Source organism: Etheostoma spectabile, unplaced genomic scaffold (genome assembly GCF_008692095.1).
Source record: "Etheostoma spectabile isolate EspeVRDwgs_2016 unplaced genomic scaffold, UIUC_Espe_1.0 scaffold00002566, whole genome shotgun sequence".
Classification (NCBI taxonomy): domain Eukaryota; kingdom Metazoa; phylum Chordata; class Actinopteri; order Perciformes; family Percidae; genus Etheostoma; species Etheostoma spectabile.
In genome coordinates this window covers 30,967-47,852 of record NW_022602916.1, presented here as the reverse complement: position 1 = coordinate 47,852, position 16,886 = coordinate 30,967, and the positions used below count along the sequence as shown (strand labels likewise).

The window sequence follows — 16,886 nt, the reverse complement described above, 5'->3', positions numbered from 1 at the left end:
CTGAATTCAACAATCAAGTCACTGGTAAGTGAGTAATGAATGACTTACCGAAGCAATCATGATCCAGAGACACAATCTAGAATGAATTATAACACATTTTAGTATTGTCCAACTAGTAATACAACGTAAAATAGCTGTTACTGTTAAGTCTTTAGATAAAATACTGGGATTCAGTTTTCAGAAAACACAACCCCATAGTAGCACTAACTAAAATCAATCCAATGCCAATACTTGAGATAGACCAACGTCAAAGTCTACAAATAAGCAAGCCTTCTTTACTCATGATCTTCTCCATGGTACCGAAGTTTCTTCTGGCATCTTGTGTTGTGGAAGTGGTTCCTTACACAGAGGTGCCATCTTAAATACTGAATGCAGTCATTTTCCACTCAACCCACCTTCTTTTGATAAAGTTTCAGTGGTCTTGTCTATTGTATTGTAATGAATGGCTTCATGAATAGACAACCATCATCCAATGTATGCCCACAGCAGTCTATGAGTGGTCAATAGAGTCCAATAACTTTCTTTGGAGCAACTCCTTTGTCCTCCAGATAGAGCTAATTCATCAATAGAAAGTACCAGTTAGTGTGAATATTATTCCAACCCCCATTCTTTATTTACTTAGCTAGTGGTGGACAACTGGTGAAATGTACTGTTCTGCATGTGTTAGTGTCTGATGATGATGTCACTACCAAGACAACCCCAAAGAGTAGCACTTATGAACACAACAATCATCAGTGTCTTCATTGAGGTGATTGAATGTGATAACAATGGAATCCATCTTCATTTACAGTCTGTAGCATTGTCATGTTCAACTGCCCCAACAAGTAGCACTTACTGAATTAACAGTCAAGTCAATACTAAGTTAGGGTAGTAGTATAAACATTTTAGCATTGTTCAACCAGTAACCAGGAAGAATATCCTTTTAAAAACTTTCTTCTTGGAGGAAATCCTGGACTTCAGAGGTCACCAAAACTACCCCAACAAGTAGCACTTATTGCATACATGACTCAAGTCAGTGCTTGTGTTTGGGTAGTTTGCTGTCAGACGATTTCATTTTACTAGTGTTGGGAAGAATTGTGAAATAGACTGTCTCTGCATTTATTCAGAGATATGTCTGATGATAAACTCACTACAAAGACAACCCCAGAGAGAAGCACTTATGAACACAACAATCATCAGTGTCTCCATTGGAGGTGATCTGAATGTGATTACAATGACATCCATCTTCAGTTAGTCTGTAGCTTGTCATGTTCAACTGCCCCAACAAGTAGCACTTACTGAATTCAACAATCAAGTCAATGCTAAAGTTAGGGTAATGGGAATGACTTAGAAAACATTCAGCATTGTTCAACCAGTAACCAAGGAGAATATCCCTTTAAACTTTCTTATGGAGGAAATCCTGGACTTTAGAGGTCAGCAAAACTACCCCAACAAGTAGCACTTACTGCATACATAACTCAAGTCAGTGCTTATTGATTGGGTAGTTCTGCTGCCAGATGAATGCATTTTACTAGTGTTGGGAAGAATTGTGAAATATCCTGTCTCTGCATTTGTTCAGATATATGTCTGATGGTAAACTCACTACAAAGACAACACCAAATAGAAGCACTTATTTACACAATAATCAACAATGTCTCCATTTGAGATGATCTGAATGTGGTTACAATGACATCCATCTTCAATTAGTATTTAGCATTGTCATGTTCAACTACCCAACAAGTAGCACTTACTGAATTCAAACAGTTAAGTCAATGCTAAAGTAGAGTAATAAGAATGACTTAGCAAAACTAGCATTTATCCAGAGACACAATCTAGAATGAATTATAACAGATTTTAGCATTGTCCAACTAGTTATAAAACGTAAAATAGCTGTTACTGTAAGTCTTTAGATAAAATACTGGGAATCGTTTTCAGAAAAACAACCCATAGATTAGCACTAACTAAAATCAATCCAATGCCAAAACTCGAGTTAGACCAAAGTCAAGTCTTACAGTAAGCAACCTTTGTTGCTCATGATCTTCTCGTAGTACAGATGTTTCTTCTGGCATGTGTGTTGTGTTGTGGATGTGGTTCCTTACACAGATGTGCCATCTTAAATACTGAATGCAGCCATTTCCACTCAACTCCACCTTCTTTTTGATCAAGTTTCAGTGGTCTTGTCTATTGTAAGTAATGAATGGCTTCATGAATAGACAACCATCATCTCAATGTATGCCCACAGCAGTCTATGAGTGGTCAATTAGAGTCCAATAACTTTCTTTGGGCAACCTTTTTCCTCCAGATAGAGCTCATTCAGCATAGAAAGTACCACTTAGTGCTGAATATCTATTCCAAAACCCCCATTCTTTATTTGTTTAGCTAGCTGTGGGACAACTGGTGAAATGTACTTGTTCTGCATGTGTTAGTGTCTGATGATGAACTCACTACCAAGACAACCCAAAGAGAAGCACTTATGAACCAAATAATCATCAATGTCTCCATTTGAGATGATCTGAATGTGATTACAATGACATCCATCTACATTTACAGTCTGTAGCATTGTCATGTTCAACTGCCCCAACAAGTAGCACTTACTGAATTCAACAGTCAAGTCAATGCTAAAGTTAGAGTAATGGGAATGACTTAGAAAACATTTCAGCATTGTTCAACCAGTAACCAAGGAGAATATCCCTTTTAAACATTTATTTATGGAGGAAATCCTGGACTTTAGAGGTCAGCAAAACTACCCCAACAAGTAGCACTTACTGCATACACAACTCAAGTCAGTACTTGTGTTTGGTACTTTTGCTGCTAGAGAAATGCATTGCAGCAGAAGCAGGGCAATCAAAGCAGTATTGTAGAACTGGTTGAGTTGGTTTGCCCCCCCCCCCCCCCCCCTCCCACGCCCCCTCCATGAAGACCAGGACTAGGTGGACACCAACACTGAGCCCAGTATCAGACCTGTGGATGTGAGGAAAGCATCTGTATATCTCTGCCTGCTTTGATTTGTACTCAACAGAGTTGAGTACAGCTGCCACAGTGGAGATCTGCTGGATTTTTGTACAATAGAGGAATGGAGGAGGACCAGGACCGGAGCAGTGGACCAACCAGGTCCCCAGAGGACCAGCAGCAGGCCCAGTCTCTGGTACCAGCCATGTTCAGGTCAGTGTTCAGGACACAACAACCAGTCTAAACTAAGAAGCCGTTTCACAAGACCTAGATAGTGGATTAAGCTGGGGTTTTCCAAGGTTTCTGGATGTATAAACAAGGCTAACAGCTAGCCTACTCCTGACCAGGCTAACAGCCCGGCTACAGCTAGCTGCTCCTGACCAGGCTAACAGCCAGGCTAACAGCTAGCCTGCTCCTGACCAGGCTAACAGCCAGGATTTATAAATCCTGCAGTCTTTGTTCACTCAGCAGTGCTTTTACCTTCTTATTGTTATAATTAGCCTGCATTAATAACAACAGGAACCTTCTGCTGTTCAGTTAAGTACTGATATTATTTTAACATTGTGATCATTATTTAAATAAATATCCATGTGACAGTCATCTGTGCTGTGACGTTGCCTCTATGATTACTAACAAACTGCTGGTCATATTGTTGTTGTAGAAGTCTGGTGAGTATAGTAGACAGTTGCTGAGATCATAAGAAAAGGCTGATACAGTGCTAAATGAGTCAGTGATAAAGGATAATATATAACGTCCTCTGCAGTTTAAAAACAGGTAGTTAGTCTACACTTAGACTAGGCAACACAGGCTCTGATTTCTAATTTAATGATCATAAATGCATATTGTGTTGAGATATTTTTTGTTTGAGACATGATTATAGAATATCAGCAGTTAAAGTTATTTTTGGGCAACAATGCAAAAGAAGCTGTGTGCAGTCAATTGAGGAAGTGGTTTAATGGGAGGCCACTGATGCATAAAAGGTTATGCTTGCTAGAAGTCTTCCCCCCCTCCCTGTGAGGTTATGGTAAAGGTTTGAGGGAGAGAGAGGGTGTGGTGCCATACAGGATGTTAAAGTTAAAGTGTACCATGATGATTGTGTGGTAATATGTGAGAGGTTTAATGGCCGGAAATAGTCAAGTAGGATGTGTGTCGTTGGAATTTAAAAGTTATATGTGTTTAACACTGTGTGTGAGTTGCAATATAGATTATACATTTAAGCCAAAAGGCAAAAAGCTTTTTCAATATAAAGAAGACATGTTGGTCATGCATTAAGTTGTTTTGCAATACTCCTTATCTCTAAGATAAGGTGGTCTGGTACATTCCATTATAATCCAGCCTCTCCTAAATGTGTCGGAAGTAATTGATTGTTAGGGACGCATCTTGAGTCTGGTTTCAGTCCCTCTTTAAAAGCTCACTGATCTTTTGCTTTGCAAGTCCTGAACTGAGGGTCAAAAACTTTCAGTCTCATTCCAACTGAAAAGATAACGAATAAGCACACAAAACATCACACCACTGTGACCTGGAGACCCCACCCTTTGTGGATAAATCTAGGGGTGTTAGAGCCAAAGAGTCAGAAAAATTGGGGGGGAGAGCTGGATAGTTTGACTCTGTATTTGTCTCTAGAATATTCTACGTAATAAAAAGGATTCACACATCAACATCTGAGATTCTGACTACTAAGTGACTAAACCCAGAGACCGGAGCAAGGTTAGCTCCAACATTGTTTAGGTGCTTGGTCAAAAGGGTCATGAGGGAGGGGTTTTTGTCACCCCCCATTCACAGAATGAACAGACTTCTGCCATCCTGGGGTGAGGGGAGAGAGGACACTTCAATGTTTTTTATACATATTATTACATTACGCTATTATATTTTGCTGTTTTTAAACTGATGAATACATTATTACAGTCATGTCTACAGTGGACATTTAGTTGATCAATTTCCTTATTTTTATAGTTTCTAGATTTCAGAATCCAAGAGACAGACAGAGTTAGAGGGAGGTATGTAGGCTAGTCATATTCTAGTTGTAGATAAGTGTTTTTATTTTATCTTAATAATAATTTCCTGAGTAACATTATCTTCTGCTAACTTTTAAAGTGCTCATATTATATTTGTAGACTGCTTACGCATTCAGGTGGTCCACCATCATCTGCCACACTTTCTAGTTTCATTACAGCGTTGCAGTTGTTTCATTAAAGTTTTCCTGAAAGAGTTAGAATATTTCAGGACATGAACAGTGCATTTGCTTTCATTAAAACATGTCAGTAATATTTTCCTTCATTTTGTCATAAATTATTGAATGAAGAGTTAAAATGTAAGTAAGAGAAAATCCAGGGTTTAAAGAAGGTTGTTCACTAACTCTCTCTGTTTGTCTGTTGCTATAGGAAACGGGGAGGAGAGGGACCAAACGTCACCACTGTCAGCACTGTGAGAAATCCTTCTCAACATCAGGATATTTAAAGAGTCATCTGAGAGTTCACATGGAGAGAATCTACACAGCTGTGATCAATGTGGGGCAGCTTTCACAGTGCAGAATAAACTAAAAGGAATCAACATTCTTCATTCTGATCTTCTCTCCTCATTGAAGGCGGACCAGCAGTAATGACCATTTAAGATTAGGAAATATAACGTGTTTGCATTAAAACACTACCAAAGGAAACACATTCTTCTGCTTTGATTTAGGCAGACTAGTTGCTAATAGGGTATTGCTGCCCTCTACTGTTTGTTACCGACATTCTCATAAATTGTTAGTTTTTTATTATAAAGTCCACAACTGAAAAAGTACACCATCCTAGTGAGAGTAATAAATATAGATTATAAAGTGAACAGTCAGCCTAATTAAATGTTCATTTAAAGCTTGGATCCCAAACTTACATACAGTGCCCTCGCGTCAACCTAGCAGTGTTCCTGACTCCACTAATCCACAGCTGCTGAAGCGCCTCGCATGGATGTCCCTTCATCATCTTTATCCAGCTTCCGACAGAACATGTCCACATTCTTGGCTGTAGTGAATGTGAGCGTTCTTCCTCGCGGGCCTCTTTAAGGGTGGCCGGATAAATAAGAAAGTTTGAGACACCTTTAGCATGTAATTTACACTGTTTACTTCCTGTCGCTGCTGGGCAGTGAGAGCACTGTAGCCAGGCTTAAAATGCAGCGTTGCATTGGAGTCCTGAATCGGGCCTTCTTGCTGCCCCCTGAAGGATTGCTTGGCGGCCCTGGTATCTCAGACACCTTCAAATCAGCGTATGTGTCATTGTACCCTTGCCGTTGATTCTGTGTGCTCTGTCCATGTTGATGGTGGCCCTGTTCTGTAAGGAGGGAATCCAAACCAGTAGCTGTTTCTGCAGGAATCCCACTGGGTCGTCTTTTTTAGTCCAATAATGCGAACATTGTTGTATCTTAACCTGTCCTCCATTTTGGCTAGCTTAAACTCAAATTTCTTCTTGTCATCAATGCAGGTTTCTTATCTGCCTGTTGTCTCCCTGCCTCTCAAGCTCTGTCCTGATGTGTTGCAGCAATGCTTACTTTACTGCGTCGTGGACGCTGATTGAAGCACATTTGTTGCTTTTCCAGAACCTTTTTGTGCCTGCAGACATTCCACTAAGTCACAGTGGTAACAAATGAAAATGTAGAATGAGAAAGAATGACCTGGTTTTTATTGTTAAATGCATAGGAGGATGCGGAGCCTCAGCTCTGAGCGACCCTTGCAAACACCGGTCACGTGATCTCTTCTATAATTTAGAAGTGACATGTTTAAGGACTTCAGGATGAACAGAAACAGCAATGTTCAGTATAGTACGTCTCCGGGCTGCTTTCTCATTTGAGCCTTGATGTGGCATGGCTGCTCAAGGGCTTTTAGTTTTAACCTTTGAAAAACACTTTTGAACCCTTTAAATATCAAAAACTTCCAACAGTTGGAACACAAAACGTTTTAGCATTGTGAGACTACACAGCGATTTGGACTTTAGGTCAAATTCAGTTTAAAACCTTTTAAAGTCAACTCTGCCTGAACAGTGTAATTTCTTTTAACAAGGTGCCCTTTAAGTAGCATGTCTGCATTAGCTTAAGTTAAGTGTAATGTCTTGTTTGTGTTGTAGTATCTATAGAGATTTGTGGTGTGGTATGGAACCATTGTCCTGTCTTTTATGTATTATGAAACTTATTGCCGTCTGTCTTGGCAAGAAGAGTTACTGTAGCTCAATGGGATTGTTCCTGGTTAAATAAAGGTTAAATAAAAATAAAATTAATCTGTAATAAGTCCAAACATTCTTCTCTTCATTGCCGACATGCTGGAAGTCGGCCATGTTTAATTGGATGCTCTCCAGTATTGTTGTTGGTAGATTAACATTATATTTTCCTACTTTGGGGACTTTTCATTTAATATCTTTGTCTGACATTTTCTATCCCTGTTTGTATTTTCTGTGACTGCATGTGGTTTTAAATCTGTTGGAGTTTCTTCAGACTAAAGCAAAGACACTGATGATGTCATCCAAAGGAATCATAAAGGACAGCAACCTGTTCCAGAGGACACTAAAGAATGACGGAGCAGCAGGAAACAGAGCAGCTCAAATAGCAAACAGCTGATTTATTCATCTGACTCGTAGAATAACGCCAATGATTGACTTGTTTTAAATGTCTGGGAATGTGGAACAGCTCCATGCTGACTACCTGAAATAAAAAACAGGCCACATGCTGATTATTGGGGACTTGATTTGATGGATTATTCGTCCTGTTGTGTCTCTGTTTAAACTCCTAATTTAAAGGTAAAGTCAGCGTCCACTAAAGGTTGTGTTGTTGCTGCTGACAGACTCAGATCATTATTTTAAGTGTGTGACAACATTATGGGATGGATCCCTACAGAGATAGACCTTTTAGTTAAAGAGGAACATCCTTTTAGTTTAGATCCTTTAGTTTCCAACCAGACCAGAGTGGTGATTGTAGGAACAGTGGAAAGATGAACCAAGATGCTTGTCATATTTTGTTTTTTCTATTGACTATAGTTGTGTTTGTTATTAACAGAAATCAACCTGTCAACATTTCTATTTGTCATAAAGTTCCAACGTTAAGTTTTTTACCGCCAGTTCAAAATGGAACTGAACACGGAGGAGGATTCCTCCCTAACGGCCGCTCTGCTCTGCTCCGTGCCCCCGCTGTCCGGTAATAGTTAAAGCAGATAAAAACCTAAACAACACTCAAAAGCTTCAAGATAAAACTTACTTAAGAAGCTTCTTCATTCACGTTCAAGAGAAGGCCTATTTCCAGCCAGATTACGACTTGATTCATGAAATCCCTGTTATTGATATGTAGTCAGTCCCATATGGTGTAGCGGTTAGGATTCCTGGTTTTCACCCAGGTGGCCCGGGTTCAACTCCCGGTATGGGAATTGGTATTTAGCTGGTTAAGGTCTTTAGAAAGATCTGTACGATCTCTGACATTGGTCCTGTATTGAATCAGAGCTGTAGTTATGTACATTCCCAACACGGTTAGACTTTGCTGTAATTTCTACAGTTACTTACCGTAAAATACGATAACTTTCTTTTCTGGTTCACTACTGTAATATGCATTGCATTATGGGTAGTAACATTTAATTTACATTTATTTACTGTATTTTTTGAATTTGCTGTAGTCTGCTGTAAAACAACAGCAGTAGTGCTACTGTAGGTGAATAAAATTGTTAGTTCATGTTATAGAAGCATAGAAATAAGATGGAAAAATAAAACATCTCTATAAAATTAAACTATTTCATTTTATAGAAATATTTTACATTTTCTTTATTATGCTTTTAGCAGTGGAGGTCATTTAAAAATGTGAAATGCTTTTCAGCAGTGTAAATAACTTATTGAGAGTTGTAGAGACGAACAACCTGTAATTTTCTAATGTTAAACTCAGATAAAACTGAAGTTATTGCTCTGGGGCCAAAGCACCTCCGTGAAGCATTATCCAAAGAGATAGTTAATCTGGATGGCACCACCCTGACCTCCAGCACCACTGTGAGGAATCGTTTCACCTACGTAAAAATGCAAAATAAATTTTTGTTTAAATATTAAATGCATTTCTTTTCACTTTTATGGGTGTTACGACAGGTATCAGCATTGCAGTTACCATTTTAAACTTGACATGCCATTAAACTTACTTTTCAGCCGCTAGATACATTTCACTCAAGACACTTGCAGCAACAGATACCTGGCCAAACATTGACAAACTGGAAAAAGACTTGATGCTAATACAAAGCATAGCAATTAGCAGAAGATGGTTTTGATACATCGACCTCTGGGTTATGGGCCCAGCACGCTTCCGCTGCGCCACTCTGCTCTGCTGTTCACACTTAGGGGAAGGAAAATTTTGGGATTTACATTTTGAGGGACAGTGGCAACAAAAGGGTTACGGGTTGCAAAGTTAAACATTTGGTAGACCTTGCAACTATCATTTATGTGAGCTTCCTGCTTACCTCGAAGAGTCTTGAAGGAGTCTACTGAAGCAATAATGAACAAATACCTTGTTAAAAAATGTTATCAACACCCTTCACTCTTTGCAATTTTTCTCTGATATTGTTTATTTTAGAAAATTGTAACCAGCATTAAGTGAGGAGTTTTAGGTATGTGTGAATATGGGCCGAGTATTTACCCCGGCTGAACTTGTGAACATCTTCTTTGGCATATTCACAGTCTGATCAAGTCCAGGTGCTGGAAAATCTGTGATTCACGTTTTGAGGGAATGGGATCTGCATGTGCTTTCTTACCAGCAAGTTTCTGGAGGGTCAAATGGCATCTTTGATGGCGGCAAGGGTGAGACACTGATTTGCAAAGTCACATGCTGCTATCTGTTTCTTTGGCCTCGCCCCATATAGCACTAGCTGTGCTGTGAGGACCTCCCTTGCTGGTAAGTATAGGAATTGCAAGGAGCCGGCCGTTGCCCACAGGTCTACGGCAGAGCGGCCCTCCTGGAGCAAATGCCTCAAAACCAGCCTCCGCACTGGACTCTCAGGATCCCACTCCGGCACAACTGAAATGAGATGTGTGTTACTCAAGGTGAAAACGTTTTAAAAAGGTCTGGATAAAAGCATAGGTTGGTGGCAGGATTAAAGACCCAGGTACTTTAAGATCAGAGGGTAAGATCTTCAATCTTCTGAGGTATGATCCCATCCAGAACCGTGTCATGGCTGCATTTCTGGATGGGGCCGTGGCTGCTATTATGTGTATAGTTATGTGTATAAATCTGCTCTCTAAAAACAATAATAGGTCCTGCACTCCTTTCCCTCCTTTCTCCTTTGGCTTCTTCGTCACTCTTCTTTTGCACTCGTTCCCACTTGGACCCCCACAGGAAATAACAAATGGCTCGTTCCAGGTCTAAAATGTCTTTTCTGGGTGGGATACTCGTCGATATATCTGCAAGTTCATGTGAATGTGTTTGCAAAATCTATTGCGATAACAAATAGCTACATTTATGTAAAGTAATCGACAGGTTTTATGCCTGTGTGAGTAGGGAGGGAAATGTAATGCATACCCCTACGTTTTATCATCTTCTAATATTATCATGAAACAAGGAAGCGGTATAGAGACCTAGTAAACAAAAAGTGAGAAAAACAGCAGTGAGAGAAACAAATCAAGGGACTGAAGAGCAGGAAGAGGGAGAGCCAGAGGAGTTCTGGGAGTTTGGAGAGAGGGCATGTGATGAAATTGAGGGCTCTGACACAGAGAGGGATATTCCAGAGGGTGAGGAAGATGAAGAAGAGGGTGAGGAGGATGAAGAAGCGGGTGAAGAGCATGAAGAAGAGAGTGAGAAGAAGAAAACATAAATGGGACAGAGAGAGGAACAGCCAGAGGGACAGCAAGTGGATCCATGTGGATCAAGTACTGCACCATCAGGTTTGTGATGAAGAAGATTCTTTCTATTTTCAAAGCAGTGCAATTACACTTTCATTGTAGGTCTGCTGTGTGTCCTTAAAATGGTGCTTTCTGCTGTAAAAATCTTTTTTTGTGTCAATACAGCTCTGTCTCTTTTTTTTAAAAGTACATGCTTGGCCAAAAAGAGAAATTTAAAAAATTGTCTAATGGAAATTGATCTCAATGCCTTAATTTAATAAAAAGGAAAAATTTAACCTTTAAGGACACCTATTGTATTGCCCAGTGATGGAGGTATAGTGGTGACCATAGCTACCTTCCAAGCAGTTGACCTGGGTTTGATTCCCAGCCATTGCAGTAGTTTTCTTTGTTTGGTTACTTGCTTTATTTGTCAAGAAGTAACCAGAAAGGTTACTTGCCCAACCCGATTTGATAAACTGTTTGATCTCTGTTATGGTAAAAATAAGGGCGCATATCAATCAATCAAGCTGCCTCCACGAGGATCCACAGACACAGGCAGTGCACTATGATTTGCACTTTGCCCGTGTCTGGTCACTACTACGAACTAATATAAAAGTTTATGAACATTTGTGCAAACATGTATAGCACTGCATTTCAGGTTGTAGAAATCCATTGGGGTCTCCCTGCGCAGGTTCAAATCCTGCCGACAATGAGAGGCATACTTTAAGAGTGGTAGCAAAACCAATGACACAATTTGGTAAATCACAGGTTATCCAATTGCGGATGTACCTTCGTGAGCAATATTGTGTTATCTCATAGGTACTGGAAGCCACCAGTCTCAACCAAGGTGTTTCTTCTCAGTCTGTGTTACAAGATTTTTAGTGAACGTTGTATAGCAATCATGCAATCATTTTGCCCAGGTTTCATTTCCAGCCATTTACAGGTTTTAAAGCCATACACAACATATTTCAATTTCCTTGCAATAGTCATCCAAAAGGATTAATAAAAATAAGTAAGTTTATCTCAGAAAAAAGTCTATAAAATCTGAAAATCTTCAGGGGATGTAGCTCAGTGGTAGAGCTCATGCTTTCCATGTATGAGGACCTGGCATCTCCAGCAGGTATTATGGTAGAGTCTTTAAAAGAGCTGCAACAGATATTACCTCCTGTGGCAATCTGACTGGTAGACAGCACAACAAGCACTTTAAACGTACATGTTTCTATTTACAGTACTTATTAACTGTAGTGTAATGTATATTGTTTTATGCTCCAGTTTTAATGGGTGTTACATATTTTTTGGGCATTTTTTGGCCTTTATTTGACAGGACAGCTTAAGTTGTGAAGGGGAGAGAGAGGGGGAGTGACATGCAGCAAAGGGCCGCAGGCTGGATTCGAACCCGGGCCGGCTGCGTCGAGGAGTAAACCTCTATACACGGGCATCCGCACAGACCACTGCGCTATCTGGATGCCCAGGCTATCAACGTTTTGAGCGAAAAAGAATACCACAGCTTAAGTCCTTGGTAAGGTGAAAGCTTTATTGTGGAGTATCTTCTCTAATATTACCGGGTACGCAATAGCTATTCAACTTTAGAAGGTATTGTTGATCTCAGAAACAACGATAGACAGTTACAACATCTTATCACAACGCCCATGTTTGTGTTTCTTCAAAGTTTGCAAAAACATTCATCTGAACTCGCAAATCAATTAATGAGATTTTGGAGGTCAACGGTTCAATGTCAAGGTGACTGTGTCCTCATGTCTGGCCATCCGATTCTTGTGAATGCAATATCTCTGAACGCCTAGAGGGAAGCACTTTAAATTTGGCATACATAACCACTAGGCCTCGGCAATGGCCTCCTAAGCCAGGGATTGTGGGTTCAAGTCCCATCTGGGGTGAATTTCAGCAGAGTGGCACAATGGAGCCAAAGGTTGATGGATTGAAACCATCCTCTGCTAACTCTGATTTCCATGGTGAGATGATATAACTGCTGGAAAAGTCGTTGACAGCCCATGAAAAGTGGCAAGTCATGTTCTGGCAGATAAAAAAGTTGACATCCACTGACCTGTCAGGATCCTGTAGTAATGCTGACTTTCCAGGGATGTGATTGGGCTGTTTACAGGTTTTGATCATATCCATCGGTTGCATGGATGGGACATCAATACCCCGGTTCTATCACCTGATCGCTGTCTTGTCTTTGTCGTTCAACGACTATTTGGGCTCACACCTTAACACACCCGAAGCATCTCAGCCTAAAATCACGCTGCACCTCAAAGAACTCTCAAGCACTCCCAGCTGTGCTTTTGCAGAAGAGCGCCTTGTTTTCTTTTAGCTTGGGAAAAGGCTTTAGCTTATGACAAGGTAAACAGATTGCACCATAGTGCTACTCATTAGTGTGTCCACTTCAGTTATGTATTGAAGCACATCCTTAGAGCGAATGGCCCTCATTTATTAACCTAACGTACGACAGGCTTCACGTGAGATTCATGAAACGTTTGTATCACACCAATCAGAGCGTAAGAATGATCGTATATTGATAAATGCAGCGGCTAGAAACGATTGTAATTTAAATATCACGCCCCAATATATTCTCAGTTTTGAGGCCTCGCCTCTATTATTTATGACATTGCCAGACATAATCCGGCTAAGAAGCGGCACTTTTCAGAGGTGGGGATTTAAAGCCTGACATCCCAGGTGCTCTGGTGCAGCCAGATACCACCAGGCCCAGGGGAATATGCCGCCTAAGAAAAATGCAATCCTACCCAATGAGAAGAATAAACATTGTGAAAATAACGAAAATATGAATACATTAAACATATACGGGCATTGAACATATTGCTGCAGTCTCAGTCTTTGGATGGTATAGGTAGCGCCCCGTCAGACATGTCATTTAATTTACTATATAATCATTTTTGAGACAGGTCCTACTGAAGATCTGTTGGATCAGTCAGGATGGCCGAGCGGTCTAAGGCGCTGCGTTCAGGTTGCAGTCTCCACTGGAGGCGTGGGTTCAAGTCCCACTTCTGACAACTAGTATTTTCATTTGGAACTAATGTATAAGAGTTGATATGGGGAATAAAGAACTTAGCAGTTCTTTGTATTTAAGAGGACATGAATGTGCATGAGAAACGCAATTCCAAGTGCAGCGTTTTGTGAGCATCTTTATTGTCAACACATGTAAAGTTCCTTAGGGGCCCGTAGTGGATGAAATGGTAAAACATTTGGCGCTGGATGCATAGAATTCCTGCCATATTGAGCGACAAAGTTTGGGTGTCCTGAAAAAAGGGTCTTGAACTCTATCTCGCCGACCTTTTTTTTACTGTTTCTTGTTATGTCATGGCAAGAAGTATTATGCTTTTGAGTCGTTTGTCCATCTCTACATCAGAATCAGAAATAAAAAAAAACATCAGACATATGGAGTCTCTGTGGCGCAATAGGTCAGCGCAGTCGGCTGTTAACCGAAAGGACGGTGGTTCAAGTCCACCCAGGGATGTTTGTTGCTTAAATAATCTGGAGTGAGCCAACTCTGGGATTTATTCTTCTTCAGGAGACTATAGAGCAGCCCAAAGATAACCCACGTGGCCATATGTCTATCAGAAGATACAGTTCTGGAAACCATGTACATATTAATCTTTACAGTCATCAGAGATGGGAAGTAACGAAGTACAAATACTTCAATAACAAAATAACGAAGTACAAACACTTCATTACTGTACTCAAGTAGATTTTTCTTTTTTTTACTCTTTTCTTTTTTGGCGACTTTTTACTTTTACTCCTTACATTTTACCACAATATCGGTACTTTCTACTCCCTACATTTTACAAAATTGGCTTGTTACTTTAGTTTTGTACTAAAGGTTGTCTATCAGGTGTGATTTGGAGTCCATGTCGGAGAATAGCGCGGACACGCACCTCACACCACGAGCAGGCGCGCACGGCACACGGAGACAAAAGTGAGAGAAAAGAAAAAGAGACTAGCTGTCTGGAGGATAACCAGCTGAGATCGTGTGTGCTTCTTTGAGAACTGTAAGTCATAGAACTGATGTTGTCAGTTCATGTAAGCCTGTTGTTGTATTACACCTGTTACCTAGGTTACACCTGGCTGATGATTCGATATAATAGCGATTGTTGAACGTCCTTGCTCATTAAGATAATGTAATTAGTAGTTGGTTTATTGTTATTATTTACTAGCATATATGATTCCTATACATTGTGTATGGTAGCCTTTACAATGTTGTTTATTTCATTTATTACCACACACACATTCATAGCAGAGCTGCCCCCCCCCCCCCCATGTTTATACTGATGATTGATTGTAATAAATCAACAGAGAGAAGTTGTCTCCGTCTGTGTTTTAACAGACACACCTGGGCCGAAGTTGGAAACCAGAATCAGCTTTAAATCCAGTTCTAATCTAGTCCTCACTAAATTTCAAATAATTTCCCTGGAGTTACCATTACAAAATTTAATCTAATTAAATTGGAACATACACAGACTTCTCACAAAATCACACTTGAATTCATATCTTGCTACTCGGTCAGAATCTTATTAACCTGGAGTCCCAGTCTCTGTCAATATAAATAGGCTATATGTTTATAAATGTTTTAGGCCTATTGGCAGACCGCCATTTAAAATGTAGGCAATGGCATATAAAGAATAAAGAATAAAGAGTCTTTTCTCCATGTCTACTGTAGTTTCTCAGTGTGCTCTCTAGTAACATGTGTCTGGTCCAGGGAGCTTTGTCATTGATAAGGCTACTTTTACTTTTATATTTTAAGTATATTGCTAAGCCTGTACAGATGGAGGAGAGATGAAATGTGTCAGTAATATAGGAGATTGTTGGCTGGAAGTATGGAGATACTAATATGCATTACTTAAAAGGGGAAAACTAACAACATTCTATGGTCATGTAAGTATGTGTTTTCCAATAAAAAGATTGACTTGAGAATAATTACTTGGTCTATAAGTGATGTTCAGAGGCCCGACATGGCCCTTCTATGTTCATGTTAGTATGTGTTTTCCAATCAAAATTTGACTCGAGAATAATTAATTAGTCTATAAATGATGCTCAGAGGCCCCACATGGCCCTCACCTTGTTCGCAATAGGTCAGCGCAGTCGGCTGTTAACCGAAAGGATGGTGGTTCAAGTCCACCCAGGGACGTTTGTTGCTTAAATAACCTGGAGTAAGCCAACTCTAGGGTTTATCATTCTGCAAGATAACCCAAGTGGCCTTACCTATATCTGAAGGTACAGTTCTGAAAACCTTGTACTGTACATATTAATCTTTACTGTCATTGGTATGCAGGTCACTTAATGTAATACAAGCAAATACATAAGGCCAGACAGAGACAAAAAGTGAGAGAAAAGAAAAAGAGATTAGCTGTCAATAGGATAACCAGTTGAGATTGTGTGCGTCTTTGAGAACTGTAAGTCATATAACTGATGTTGTCAATTCATTTAAACTAATGAGGAAGAATTTGACAAATCAAAATCAAGTCCAGGAACTTATTCTTTCAAACATCACACCTGAGTCTCTCAAGTCCTGACCATTCCCTGACCGGGAATCGAACCCGGGCCGCGGCAGTGAGAGGGCCGAATCCTAGCCACTAGACCATCAGGGAGTCACATCTTTCAAATTTATCTTTGCAGATGTGAGTTTTCTTTTCATTTACTGGAATGACTCATATTGTTTTAGGCGAGGAATGGCGCCTGGCTAGAGCTTCAGAAGGAAGGCCATGACAGATTACACATCTGTCACATAGTCAGTTTGTATTCTTAAATACCAAGTCTCTTGTTGTTCCTTGACTAGTTGGCCACCCCTGCTTTGCATCGCTCCAGGTATGTAGAATAAAAATCTGTTATGCACCTTTGCGTTGCGCTAAAATGTCAAAATTTGGACCTGAATCCAACAATAACATTACTGGACTCTCACATACATTGGTTTTCAGTTAAAAATGTTGGTTAGGGGTTTAGTAACTGCTTGAAAAAATGAAAAGAATTGTTATTGAGATAGAGGCAGATGAAGTGTTTATGACCCATCAATGATGACAAAAGGATACATCCACTGTCGGGGTCTGATTTAAAGGAAATGGTACTCTTTAAAACGTTAAACTAATGAGGAAGAATTTGACAAATCAACCAAAAACTTGCTCTTTTAAATCT

General features: G+C 40.0%; 4 non-coding genes across 4 annotated transcripts; 3 read left to right on the top strand and 1 right to left on the bottom strand.

Annotated features, from left to right (window-relative positions):
• Nucleotides 1-8,236: 8,236 nt before the first annotated feature.
• trnae-uuc (transfer RNA glutamic acid (anticodon UUC)) lies at nt 8,237-8,308 on the top strand. Its single transcript has one exon. It is a non-coding gene; the product is annotated as a tRNA-Glu (tRNA).
• A 5,362-nt stretch (nt 8,309-13,670) lies between these two features.
• On the top strand, nt 13,671-13,753 carry trnal-cag (transfer RNA leucine (anticodon CAG)). Its single transcript has one exon. It is a non-coding gene; the product is annotated as a tRNA-Leu (tRNA).
• A 390-nt stretch (nt 13,754-14,143) lies between these two features.
• On the top strand, nt 14,144-14,217 carry trnan-guu (transfer RNA asparagine (anticodon GUU)). The gene has a single exon. It is a non-coding gene; the product is annotated as a tRNA-Asn (tRNA).
• A 2,056-nt stretch (nt 14,218-16,273) lies between these two features.
• trnae-cuc (transfer RNA glutamic acid (anticodon CUC)) lies at nt 16,274-16,345 on the bottom strand. The gene has a single exon. It is a non-coding gene; the product is annotated as a tRNA-Glu (tRNA).
• Nucleotides 16,346-16,886: the final 541 nt, after the last annotated feature.